Source organism: Oncorhynchus mykiss, chromosome 6 (genome assembly GCF_013265735.2).
Source record: "Oncorhynchus mykiss isolate Arlee chromosome 6, USDA_OmykA_1.1, whole genome shotgun sequence".
Classification (NCBI taxonomy): Eukaryota; Metazoa; Chordata; class Actinopteri; order Salmoniformes; family Salmonidae; genus Oncorhynchus; species Oncorhynchus mykiss.
This window is the reverse complement of record NC_048570.1, coordinates 23,142,931-23,156,863: the sequence shown is the minus strand read 5'-3', so window position 1 is coordinate 23,156,863 and position 13,933 is coordinate 23,142,931. Positions and strand designations below refer to the sequence as shown.

Below are 13,933 nucleotides of genomic sequence, written 5' to 3'. Positions count from 1 at the left end.
GCGAATAGTTACAATTTAGCAGATTAACACTGGAGTGATAAATGAGCAGATGATGATGTGCAAGAAGAGATACTGGTGTGCAAAATAGCAGAAAAGTAAATAAAATAAAAACAGTATCGGGATGAGGTAGATAGATTGGGTGGGCTATTTACAGATGGACTATGTACAGCTGCAGCGATCGGTTAGCTGCTCAGATAGTTCATGTTTAAAGTTGGTGAGGGAAATAAAAGTCTCCAACTTCAGCGATTGAGGTGTTGGCTTTGGGGATGATCAGTGAGATATACCTGCTGGGACGTGTGCTACGGGTGGGTGTTGTTATCATAACCAGTGAACTAAGATAAGGCGGAGCTTTACCTAGCATAGACTTATAGATGACCTGAAGCCAGTGGGTCTGGCGACGAATATGTAGCGAGGGACAGCCAACTAGAGCATACAGGTCGCAGAGGTGGGTGGTATAAGGTGCTTTAGTAACTGCAACTGTAACTGTGTGATAGACTGCATCCAGTTTGCTGAGTAGAGTGTTGGAAGCTATTTTGTAGATGACGTCGCCGAAGTCGAGGATCGGTAGGATAGTCAGTTTTACTAGGGTAAGTTTGGCAGCGTGAGTGAAGGAGGTTTTTTTGCGAAATAGAAAGCCGATTCTAGATTAGATTTTTGATTGGAGATGTTTAATAGAAGTCTGAAAGGAGAGTTTACAGTCTAGCCAAGACACCTAGGTATTTATATTCTAGGTCGGAACCGTCCAGGGTGGTGATATTAGTCGGGCCGGCGGGTGCGGGCAGCGAACGGTTGAAAAGCATGCATTTGGTTTTACTAGCGTTTAAGAGCAATTGGAGGCCACGGAGGGAGTGTTGTATGGCATTGAAGCTCGTTTGGAGGTTAGTTAGCACAGTGTCCAAGGAAGGGCCAGAACTATATACAGAATGGTGTCGTCTGTGTAGAGGTGGATCAGGGAATTGCCCGCAGCAAGAGCGACATCATTGATATATACAGAGAAAAGAGTCAGCTCGAGAATTGAACCCTGTGGTACCCCCATAGAAACTGCCAGAGGTCCGGACAACATGCCCTCCGATTTGACACACTGAACTCTGCGGCAGCTTTCCAATCTTTAGGGATCTCAGACGATACGAAAGAGAGGTTGAACAGGCTGGTAATAGGGGTTGCAACAATGGTGACCGTGTTACCTAGCCTCAGTGCAGTGGGCAGCTGGGAGGAGGTGCTCTTGTTCTTCGTGGACTTTACAGTGTCCCAAAACGTTTTGTAGTTCGAGCTACAGGATGCGAATTTCTGCTTGAAAAAGCTAGCATTTGCTTTCCTGACTGACTGCGTGTATTGGTTCCTGACTTCCTTGAAAAGTTGCATATCGTGGGGACTATTCGATGCTATTGCAGTCCATCACAGGATGTTTGTGCTGGTCAAGGGCAGTCAGGTCTGGAGTGAACCAAGGGCTATATCTGTTCTTAGTTCTGCATTTTTTGAACGGGGCATGCTTATCTAAGATGGTGAGGAAGTTACTTTTAAGAATGACCAGGCATCCTCGACTGACGGGATGAGGTCAATATCCTTCCAGGATACCCGGGCCAGGTTGATTAGAAAGGCCTGCTCACAGAAGTGTTTTAGGGAGCGTTTGACAGTGATGAGGGGTGGTCGTTTGACCGCGGACCTAGACTTGGCACTCCGGTACTGCTTGCCGTGCGGTAGCAGAGAGAACAGTCTATGACTAGCGTGGCTGGAGTCTGACAATTTTTAGGGCCTTCCTCTGACACCGTCTGGAGGTCCTGGATGGCAGGAGGTCCTGGATGGCAGGAAGCTTGGCCTCGGTGATGTACTGGGCCGTACACACTCCTCTCTGTACTGCCTTGCGGTCGGAGGCCGAGCAGTTGCCATACTAGGGAGTGATGCAACCTGTCAAGATGCTCTTGATGGTGCAGCTGTAAAACCTTTTGAGGATCTGAGGACCCATGCCAAATCTTTTCAGTCTCCTGAGGGGGAATAGGTTTCATCGTGCCCTCTTCATGAAGGTCTTAGTGTGCTTGGACCATGTTAGTTTGTTGGTGATGTGGACGCCAAGGAACCTGAAGCTCACAACCTGCTCCACTACAGCCCTGTCGATGAGAATGCGGGCGTACTCGGTCCTCCTTTTCCTGTAGTCCACAATCATCTTCTTTGTCTTGATCACGCTGAGGGAGAGGTTGTTGTCCTTGCACCACATGGTCAGGTCATTGACCTCCTCCCTATAGGCTGTCTCATCGTTGTCGGTGATCAGGCCTACCACTGTTGTGTCATCAGCAAACTTAATGATGGTGTTGGAGTCGTGCCTGGCAGTGCAGTCATGAGTGAACAGGGAGTACAGAAAGGGACTGAGCACGCACCCCTGAGGGGCCCCCCTTGTTGAGGATCAGCGTGGCGGATGTGTTGTTACCTACCCTTACCGCCTGGGGGTGGCCCATCAGGAAGTCCAGGATCCAGTTGCAGAGGGAGTTATTTAGTCCCAGGGTCCTTAGCTTAGTGATGAGCTTTGAGGGCACTAACTATGGTGTTGAACGCTGAGCTGTAGTCAATGAATAGCATTCTCACATAGGTGTTCCTGTTATTCAGGTGTGAAAGGGAAGTGAGGAGTGTAATAAAGATTGCATCATCTGTGGATCTGTTGGGGCGGTCTAGGGTTTCTGGGATAGTGGTGTTGATGTGAGCCATGACAAACATTTCAAAGTATTTCATGGCTACAGATGTGAGTGCTACGGGTCGGTAGTCGTTTAGCAGGTTACCTTAGTGTTCTTGGGCACAGGGACTATGGTGGTCTGCTTGGAACATGTTGGTATAACAGACTCAGACAGGGAGAGGTTGAAAATGTCAGTGAAGACACTTGCCAGTTGGTCAGCGCATGCTCGGAGTACACGTCCTGGTAATCCGTCTGGTCCTGCGGCCTTGTGAATGTTGACCTGTTTAAAGGTCTTACTCACATCGGCTGCGGAGAGCGGGATCACACAGTTGTCCGGAACAGCTGATGCTCTCATGCATGTTTCATCAAAGCACCTCAGAGATGTGGTGTTTAATGTCTGATCTGAGGGACTCTTCCACTCATTTAGCAGACACTCTTATCCAGAGTGACATACAGAAGCTATTAGGGTTAAGTGCCTTGCTCACGGTCACATCGACCGATTTTTCACCTCGTCAGCTCGGGGATTCCAACCAGCGGCCTTTCAGTTACTGGCCCAGGTACTCTTAGCTACTAGGCTACCTGCCGCATACATAATGCTATGCTATACCTCTCCATTGTGTATGTTTCAGTATGTATAGTAGTATGATACAATGTATCTAAATGTACAGTGCATCCGGAAAGTATTCAGACCCCTTGACTTTTTCCGCATTTTGTTACGTTACAGCCTTATTCTAAAATGTATATATTTTTTTTACATTTCCTCATCAATCCACACGCAATACCCCATGATGACAAAGCAACAGGTTTTTATACATTTTTGCAAATGTATTAAAAATAAAAACTGAAATATCACATTTACATAAGTATTCAGACCATTTACTCTTTTTACTTTGTTGAAGCATCTTTGGCAGTGATTACAGCATCGAGTCTTCTAGGGTATGGACACTACAAGCTTGGCACACCTGTATTTGGGGAGTTTCTCCCATTCTTCTCTGCAGATCCTCTCAAGCTCTGTCAGGTTGGATGGGGAGCGTGGCTGCAAAGCTATTTTCAAATCTCTCCAGAGATGTTCAAATCGGTTTCAAGTCCGGGATCTGGTTGGGCCACTCAAGGCCATTGAGACTTATCCTGAAGCCACTCCTGCGATGTCTTGGCTGTGTGCTTAGGGTCGTTGTCCTGTTGGAAGGTGAACCTTTGCTTCAGTCTGAGGTCCTGAGTGCTCTAGAGTAGGATCTCTCTCAAGGATCTCTCTGTACTTTTATCAGTTCATATTTCCCTTGATTCTTACTAGTCTCCCAGTCCCTGCCACTGAAAAACATCCCCACGCATGATGCTTCTACCACCATGCTTCACCGTAGGGATGGTGCCAGGTTTCTGCCAGACATGACGCTTGGCAAACAAGCCAAAGAGTTCAATCTTGGTTTCAACAGACTAGAGAATCTTATTTCTCATGGTCTGAGAGTCCTTTAGGTGCCTTTTGGCAAACTCAAAGTGGGCTGTCATGTGCCTTTTACTGAGGAGTGGCTTCCATCTGACCACTCTACCATAAAGGACTGATTGGTGGAGTGCTGCAGAGATGGTTGTCCTATGGCTTCTCTGAAAGGGATGTGATGAAGGTTAACCTTACAAGCAGTAAACAAACACCCAGTGCAGAGAGAGAGCGAGACAGTGAGAAAGCAAGAGAGAATGAAAGCGAGAGAGCGAGAAAGTGAAAGCGAGAGAGAGAGCAAGAGAGAGAGAGACACTACGGAAAAAGAAGGAACAGCACGTCAGAAATCAGCTCAATGTAATTGAAGAATCCATAGACTCTAACCACTTCTGGGAAAATTGGAAAACACTAAACAAACAACAACACGGAGAGTTATCTATCCAAAATAGAGATGTTTGGATAAATCACTTCTCCAATCGTTTTGGACGTATAACAAAAAACAAATACATGATCAAATACAAATCTTAGAATCAACTATTAAAGACTACCAGAAGGGGCCTCACGAGTGGCACAGCGGTCTAAGGCACTCCTTCGCCGTGCTTGAGGCATCACTAAACACCCAGGTTCGATCCCAGGATGTGTTACAGCCTACTTTGACTGGGAGACCCATGATCGTCCGGTTTAGGGGAGGGTTTGGCCGGCCGGGATTTCCATGTCCCATTGCGCTTTAGCGACTCCATGTGGCTGGCCAGGCACCTGCAAGATGACTTGGTCGCCAGCTGGACAGTGTTTCCTCCGACACATTGGTGCAGCTGGCTTCCGAGTTAAGCGAGCAGTGTGTCAAGAAGCAGTGTGGCTTGGCAGGATCGTGTTTCTGAGGACGCATGGCTCACAACCTTCGCCTCTCCCGTGACCATGGGGAGTTGCAGCGATGGGACAAGACTGTAACTACCAATTGCAGAGAAAAAGGGGTAAAAGTACAAACAAACAAAAAAGACTACCAGAACTCACTGGATTCTCCAATTACATTGAATGAACTACAGGACAATCCATAAAAGTGGAAACAAATTTGACCCCAATAACTACTGTGGGATGTGTCAACAGCAACCTTGGGAAAATCTTCTGCATTAACAGCAGACTCATACATTTCCTCAGTTAAAACATTGTACTGAGCAAATGTCAAATTGGCTTTTTACCAAATTACCGTACAACCGACCACGCATTCACCATGCACACCCTAATTGACAAACAAACAAATCAAAACAAAGGCAAAGTCTTCTCATGCTTTGTTGATTTAAAAACTTTTGGCTCAATGTGGCATGATTTAGTGTACAGCGTAGAACACCAAATAATGCTTGCAGAGCAGATTTAGACCGTTACCTGCTAATTATGAAAATCCAGAAAAGAGCCATTAAATTATACAACCACCTAAAAGGAAGCGATTCTCAAACCTTCCATAACAAAGCCATCACCTACAAAGAGATTAACCTGGAGAAGTCCCCTAAGCAAGTTGGTGCTGGGGCTCTGTTTGCAAACACAAACAGACCCCACAGAGCCCCAGGACAGAAACACAATTAGACCCAACCAAAACATGAGAAAACAAAAAGAGAATTATTTCCAAAGTGTCAAGTAATTAACAAAAAAACAAGCCAACTAGAATGCTATTTGGCCCTAAACAGAGAGAACACAGTGGCAAAATACCTGACCACTGTGACTGACCCAAACTTAAGGAAAGCTTTGACTATGTACATACTCAGTGAGCATAGCCTTGCTATTGAGAAAGGCAGCCGTAGACAGACATGGCTCTCAAGATAAAACAGGCTGTGTGCCCACTGCCCACAAAATGAGGTGGAAACTGAGCTGCACTTCCTAACCTCCTGCCAAATGTATGACCATATTAGGGACGCATATCTCCCTCAGATTACACAGACCCACAAAGAATTAGAAAAAATAAACCCAATTTTGATAAACTCCCATATCTATTGGGTGAAATACCACAGTGTGCCATCACCGCAGCAAGATTTGTGACCTGTTGCCACAAGGGCAACCAGTGAAAAACAAACACCATTGTAAATACAACCTATATTTATGTTTATTTATTTCCCTTATGTACTTTAACTATTTGCACATAATATGACATTTGAAATATCTTTATTCTTTTGGAACGTTTGTGAGTGTAAAGTTACCTGTTCATTTTTTATTTATTTTCTATTTCACTTGCTTTGGTAATGTAAACATGTTTCCATGCCAACAAATCCCGTAAAATTGAATTGAGAAAGAAAGAGAGAGAGTGAATACGAGAGAACGAGATAGCAAGAGGGAGAGAGAAAGCGAGAGAGAGAGAGAGAGAGAGAAAAGCTAGAGAAAGAGAGAGACAGAGAGCGGGGAAACCTGTTAGAAGTGGACCATAATTCTTCACAGAGGATCAGTCCGTGTGGGCAGGCAACTGCTGCGGTCTCTGGGATAGCACTGCTGGGAAATTCTTACTGAGGCCTAGGAGGATACTTATAGTGGAACACATGGTCGATGTGTGAGTCTCTGTCCATGTGCGTGTGTGTGTGCAAGCATGCGAGAAGAGACGAACAAGTCATTGCAAAAAGATGAGTGTAAGATAAAGAAGTGGAGGGAAGAGAGACAGAGACAGGCACTGAACTACAGACAAAGATAGAGAGAGCGAAAGACAGGTTCCCATAAAGACTGCAATTAGCAATTATGCAGTCATCAATTACAATTATCACAACTGGTGATTATGCAATTATCACTCTAAAGCATATTTTTTCCCCCTCAGCCTTACCGGCTTGCCACCTCCTGTGATTTGGGTGTTTGAGGACAGGGTGTGATGATGCAGGTGATTAGAATGTGTGAGGGCGGTGGGGGTGTTAGGTGTCTGTCTGTCTGTCTGTCTGTCTGTCTGCCTGCCTGCCTGTCTCTCTCTGTGTGTGTGTGTGTGTGTGTGTGTGTGTGTGTGTGTGTGTGTGTGTGTGTGTGTGTGTGTGTGTGTGTGTGTGTGTGTGTGTGTGTGTGTGTACACGTTTGTGTGTGCACACATGTGTGTGTTGGTAAGATTATTGCTGCTGGTGGGTGAGAGAAGCAGTGTGTATATAAGGGACAAGGACTGTATGGTTGCCTCAATCCCAGAGGCCTCTAAATTACCTGTCATCTGCACATGATGCAAAGGTCAGCGCACAATCATGGCAGTTGGTCTTTTGTACTGATCTGTGTTGCTCACCGAGACCCAGCACAGCCCAGGAGCTGACAGTGTCACCACAGCCCAGGAGCAGACAATGTCACCACAGCCCAGGAGCTGACAGTGTCACCACAGCCCAGGAGCTGACAGTGTCACCACAGCCCAGGAGCAGACAGTGTCACCACAGCCCAGGAGCTGACAGTGTCACCACAGCCCAGGAGCTGACAGTGTCACCACAGCCCAGGAGCTGACAGTGTCACCACAGCCCAGGAGCTGACAGTGTCACCACAGCCCAGGAGCTGACAGTGTCACCACAGCCCAGGAGCTGACAGTGTCACCACAGCCCAGGAGCTGACAGTGTCACCACAGCCCAGGAGCTGACAGTGTCACCACAGCCCAGGAGCTGACAGTGTCACCACAGCCCCAGTCAGCCTTTATACCTATAAAAACAACACACTGGGAATTCCACCACAACATAATGCAACAAGTCACAGGACCGTGGGGTGAGACAGGGATGGGTTGTCCCTCACCCATTCTCTGGGTGACGAGAGTGAGAGCTATAAGTAAATATGGCTACTGCTACAATGCTGGTGAAGCTACAACCACTGTCATCCGTGCTTGTTTTTCCTTGAGTGTTTAGAGAAGAAGAGAGAAGGGATGAACCGGTGTTGAGTGACAGATGAGTGGGTAGAGGAGAGGGACATCCCACTGTCATACACACACACACACACACTGGTTCAAGTTGCTTAAAGGAGGGGGAGAACACAATCACACAGATATTTGCACACTCAGACAGTCACACAGACAGACGTGTGCACACGCGCACACACACACACACACACACCTCTGTATTTGCAGGGCATTTATTCTGGATGACACCCCTCTCTGAGTGGTGGAATGGTGGCTGAGGATGAGGTTGAGGCTGAGTCCGTCTCCAGGTGCCCAGTGAGAGGAGCAGTCGGTGGCCTGACACACATCCAGTCCCCAAGTCAATTCCAATCAGCAGCTCCTGTCACTCCTCCTGTTACGCTCCCAGCACACAGACGCCGTCAGCGCTCTCCCTCAGCAGACTGGTGCCCTGCCATCCCCTTGGGAGAATAGAGCCAAGGCACCAAAGCTGACCAGGCTCATCCATTCAACCTGACCACACTATTATCCTAACATCTAAGGTCATTTTGTGATGTTCTGCGGTCACAATGATCTTTGAGCCAATCAATATCATTAATCTAACTAATCAATAACAAACAAATCAATAATTTCAATCTAAACAATCAATACCAAACCAAGCAATAACTCTAACCAATCAATTATAAAGAAATCAATCATCTCAATCAATACATTCAATCCAATCAAACAACAAGGGGAATAAATCAATAAAAGGGGATGGACACTACATTTGTGAAAAATAACTATAGTAGCTATAGTACAAAGACAGACACACACAGAGATTTAGACAGAGACATGAGAGAGAGAGAGACATAGAGAGAGAGAGAGAGACATAGAGAGAGAGAGAGACATAGAGAGAGAGAGAGAGAGAGAGAAAGAGAGAGAGAGAGAGAGAGAGAGAGAGAAATGACACGGGCAGAGCGGTGAGCAGATCTCCAGCAAGTCAAGGTAGAGTAGAGTAATCCTGATGGACATGGCATGGTGAGCTCCGTGTGAGACCGAACAGTGTGAGGCATTAAACTCAGATCAAAGCCCTATTTGGCTCTGCCATCCTGCAGGAGTCTAGTAGGCTCGGTCCCACCACCACCTCCATCACCACCACCTCCATCACCACCACCACGGAACAGACAGACAGAGCCAGCCAGCAGCTCCACCCACCCACACGACAAAACCCAACATAAACCTCTGCTTAACACCTCAAAGTCAGAAGAAAGTCAAGACAGAGATAGACGGAGTAAGACAAATAAAGGAAAATAAATCTTCTGTGAAAGTCTTTGTAGTTCAAAAGACAGGATCCTTTATTTTTGAGACATGAGATTCTAAATGTTTGAAGTGCTGAGTGACCTAAAAGGTTGGAAAACGTGTGTCTGCTGAAGAGGAGTCACAAATCTATAGTGACATGACAGGAGAGAGATTAGGATGTACCGAGAACGGGGTGGCAGGGTAGTCTAGTGGTTAGAGCGTTGGACTACTAACCGAAAGTTTGCAAGTTCAAATCCCCGAGCTGACAAGATACAAATCTGTTGTTCTGTCCCTGAACAGGCAGTTAACCCACTGTTATTGAAGGCCGTCACTGAAAATAAGAATTTGTTCTTAACTGACTAGCCTAGTTAAATAACAAGGTAAACAAATGGAGCTATAGGGAGATACAGTGGAGTGTATCATATGACATTTTGTTGGGACAGGGACATTGCAGCATTGCCAGAGAATACTGTGGGGAATAAAAGAGTGGAGAGGTGTGAGGGACCATTCCTAGACGGCCCCATGGACAAAGCCACAGCAGAGGAGAAGGCATGGGTATGCCAGCTTGAGGCCAATAGTGGAGCATGGCACATGCTTGGCAGAGGGAGGCACAGCAGCATACGAAGACATACGAAGACAATGTACCTCTCCACCTGGCCTACACCATGTCAAGGTGAGACAGTGTGGGCGAGAGAGAGTGTTCTTGATGGATAGCGTTCTCCAGCCACCTCTCCTTTCTCTCCCTCTCAGAAGGCTGGTGACTTTCCAGTGAAGCAATTATCATTGCAGAATGCATAATAGCCTAATTAATTACAGGTGTCAGCCTTTGTTTCACTACAGAGGAACATCATGCCAAACCTGCATCAAATGTATTGGGAGCGTAGATGTTATTACAGGGGTAGTGAAATGCTTATGTTTCTAGCTCCAGCAGTGCAGTAATACCTGACAGTGCAGTACCTGAGGAGCATCATCATACATACAAATCCTCAAAATTAAAAGGAATTAAGAAATATATAAACATTAGAATAAGCAATGTCAGTTTGGAATATAAATATACAGTGTACAAAACATTAAGAACACCTTCCTAATATCACACATCCTCAACTGGCAGCTTCATTAAATAGTAGTCACAAAACACCAGTCTCAACGTCAACAGTGAAGAGGCAACTCCGGGATGCTGGCCTTCTAGGCAGAGTTGCAAAGAAAAAGCAATATCTCAGACTGGCCAATAAAAATAAACAATTAAGATGGGCAAAAGAACACAGACACTGGACAGAGGAACTCTGCCTAGAAAGCCAGCATCCCGGAGTCGCCTCTTCACTGTTGACGTTGAGACTGGTGTTTTGTGACTACTATTTAATGGAGCTGCCAGTTGAGGACTTGTGAGACGTCTGTTTCTCAAACTAGACACTCCAATGTGCTTATCTTGCTCAGTTGTGCACCGGCAGCTCCCACTCCTCTTTCTATTCTGGTTAGAGCCCGTTTGCACTGTTCTGTGAAGGGAATAGTACACAGTGTTGTACGAGATCTTCAGTTTCTTGGCAATTTCTCGCATGGAATAGCCTTCATTTCTCAGAACAAGAATAGAGCCAGTTTGCACTTCAGAGGGTAGTGCGTACGGCCCAGTACATCACTGGGGCTAAGCTGCCTGCCATCCAGGACCTCTACACTCGTGCAGGTCATGACGGGCAGATGAAAATTCCAAATAGTATCCATAAAGTTCGTAGAAACATGTCAAACGTTTTTTATAATCAATCCTCAGGTGGTTTTTACAATAAATTATCCATAATATGTCCATCGGACCGTAGCTTTTTCAATAGGAGAGAGATTGAGAAAATGTCTGCTCCAAGCTGTTGCGCATGCAAAACTCTGCTGGCACCCAGCCATCCACTGACGCGATGTCATCGTTCTTGCTCATTTTTCAGAATAAAAGGCTGAAACTATGTCTAAAAGACTGTTCACACCATGTGTAGGCCATAGGGAAAGGAATCTGGTTGTTATCCCTTTAAATGGAGGGAAGGCATGCAATGGAACAGGGAGCTTTCAAAATAAGAGGCACTTCCTGGTTGGTTTTTCCTCAGGTTCTCGCCTGCAATATCAGTTCTGCTATACTCACAGACAATATTTGGACCGTTTTGGAAACTTTAGAGTGTTTTCTATCCTAATCTGACAATTACATGCATATTCTAGCTTCTGGGCCTGAGAAAAAGGCAGTTTCATTTGGGTACGTTTTTCATCCAAACATCAAAATACTGCCCCCTACACTCAACAGGTTAATCAGAACAGCAGTTTTCAGCTGTGCTAACATAATTGCAACAGGGTTTTCTAATGATCAATTAGCCCTTTCAAATTATAAATTGGGATTAGCTAACACAACGTGCCATTGAAACACAGGAGTGATGGTTGCTGATAATGGGCCTCTGTACGCCTATGTAGATATTCCATTTAAAAAAAATCCACTGTTACCAGCTACAATAGTTATTTACAACATTAACAATGTCTACATTGTATTTCTGACAAATGTTCTTTCAAAAACAAGGACATTTCTAAGTGACCCCAAACTTTTGAACGGTAGTGTACATATGAAGTGGGTAAAACAGTATGTAAACATTATTAAAGTGACCAGTGTTCAATCTCTAAGGTGCAGGGTTGAATACTGGGTGGTAGCCGGCTAGTAACAGTGACTAAAGATCCGGGCAGGGTACAGGGCGGAGGCCGACTAGTGGTGACTATTTAATAGTCTAATGGCCTGGAGATAAGCTGTTTATCAGTCTCTCAGTCCCAGCTTTGATGCACCTGTACTGTCTCCACCTTCTAGATGGTAGTGGGGTGAACAGGCTGTGGCTCGGGTGGCTGAGGTCCTTGATGATCTTCTTGGCCTTCCTGTGACACCGGGTGCTGTAGATGTCTTGAAGGGCAGACAGCGTGCCCCTGGTGACGAGTTGGGCAGATCGCACCACCCTCTGGAGAGCCCTGTGGTTGCGGACGGTGCAGTTGCCGTATCAGGCGGTGGGTGATACAGCCCGACAGGATGCTCAAAAGAGAGCATCTGATGAACGAGTGCTGAATGGGGGTTCAGAGGCACAGCTGACAGAGATGAAACCAAATGCTTGCTGCTTACAGTAAACAGTAAGGACAACGGAAAGCACAACTCTAAACAGTAAGGACAACGGAAAGCACAACTCTAAACAGCCATCATCTGATGCCAAGTGTCTGTAGACAGATTGGTGACATTGAATTCACGCCTTTTGTGTTCCAAAACCGTTTGTAATAGTGACCAACTTGAAAGAAGAAAGGACGTCCACTATCAGCTGTCTGTAGTGATGTCCACTGGTGGAGATAGGTCTTAATTCAGCATGTGAACAAAATGACTACTTCCTATGAACAGGGCTAGTTATGACAGCACCATCAGCAATGAAACAGTCCCTTCCCTTCCCCACTGGTATGATATATAATTTGTCCTGTCAGATTTTTCTCTTTCACCTATTGTTTTTCGAGGATGCCGGAAAACAGGCAATTGCAGCACACAAACAAAACAAATAACCGGAAGTGTAGAGTAGAACAGTGAATGATAGGGCTGTAAGGAGAGGGAGACAACACAAACTCATCTCATTCTCATCCCCAGCTAAACATACCAGGACACATATGTGTGTGTCAGGGGTCAAGGGGGTGGTGGTTGTTGAGAAGGTTGATAATCCCTCCACAGCGCCCCAGGCAGCAAGGGCTTATTGTAGAGTACAGTGACTCTAATAGGAGCCGGAGCTGCAGTTGTATGCTGCTCTCTGCTCCCATTGTGAGAAGATTTTTACATAATTAATGACTGTTGTTTCCCAGGTAGTCGCCCGGCAAATTCACTCCAGACTCGGCTGCCACCGTCGCCGGTTTCACTGAGAATGAGCGACACTGGAACAGACAGGTTACATTACAGGCATAAACAAGGCAATTTTGTACAGTGTCTTAAGACATTAACGTGAGCTGTTCAGAGACATGATTCAAGTTACTTCAGAGAAATACTGGGAGAGAGAGAGAGAGAGCTTTTCTCTGTCTTGTAACCTACAGAGGATTTGAGGATGATGCTACTGAAGCCTGTGCTTGTGTGTATCAAATATGCTGTTAGTATAGACCTAGATCGAGTCTATTCAAGGAAACCAAATGTATGATCATTCATAGACTACTGAACATGAATGTTCATTTAAGAATGTGTGTGTTGGAGCCCATGTTCCTAGCAGACAGACAAATAGACAGGCAGACAAACAGGCAGGCAGTATGGGCCAGCCAGGCCAACAGGCAAGTTACCACTGCTGGGAGCCAGTCCAGCTCTATATTGGTGCATGTTAAATTAAACATTACTGCTCTCGCTCCACTACTCATTATTCATTTGTAATAACCTTTAAGGCTTTTTGATGTCATACATATTTTACAGAGAGATATCACTCCCTTTCACAGTGAGCTCTGTGGGCCTGTCAATGACAGATCACTATTGGCTCCGTGAAGGTGTGCCATCATACACTATAATTAGAACCAGGTAAGGACAAATAGCAATATTCACAAGGTGTGTATGTGCATGTACCCTAAGGGTGCTTCTCAATACTATATATTGGAGAAAATTAGATGACAAAATATTACAACGTTAGAGTGACACTTTAAAAGAAAACGTTATATAGTGCACTGCTTTCAGAGGTGAGCCAAGATTCTCCCAAAAAAACTGGAGTAACTGTCATATCAGTACATAAAGCCTTTTAGCAGC

At 45.6% G+C, this 13,933-nt stretch overlaps 2 protein-coding genes across 6 annotated transcripts in view; both read right to left on the bottom strand.

The window, feature by feature from the left end:
• Nucleotides 1-13,933, bottom strand: part of LOC110525522 — a 500,086-nt gene that overhangs the window by 175,552 nt on the left and 310,601 nt on the right. The gene's annotated exons all lie outside the window — the stretch shown is intronic.
• LOC110525518 (homeobox protein cut-like 2) overlaps nt 1-13,933 on the bottom strand; it is a 117,885-nt gene that overhangs the window by 40,651 nt on the left and 63,301 nt on the right. The gene's annotated exons all lie outside the window — the stretch shown is intronic.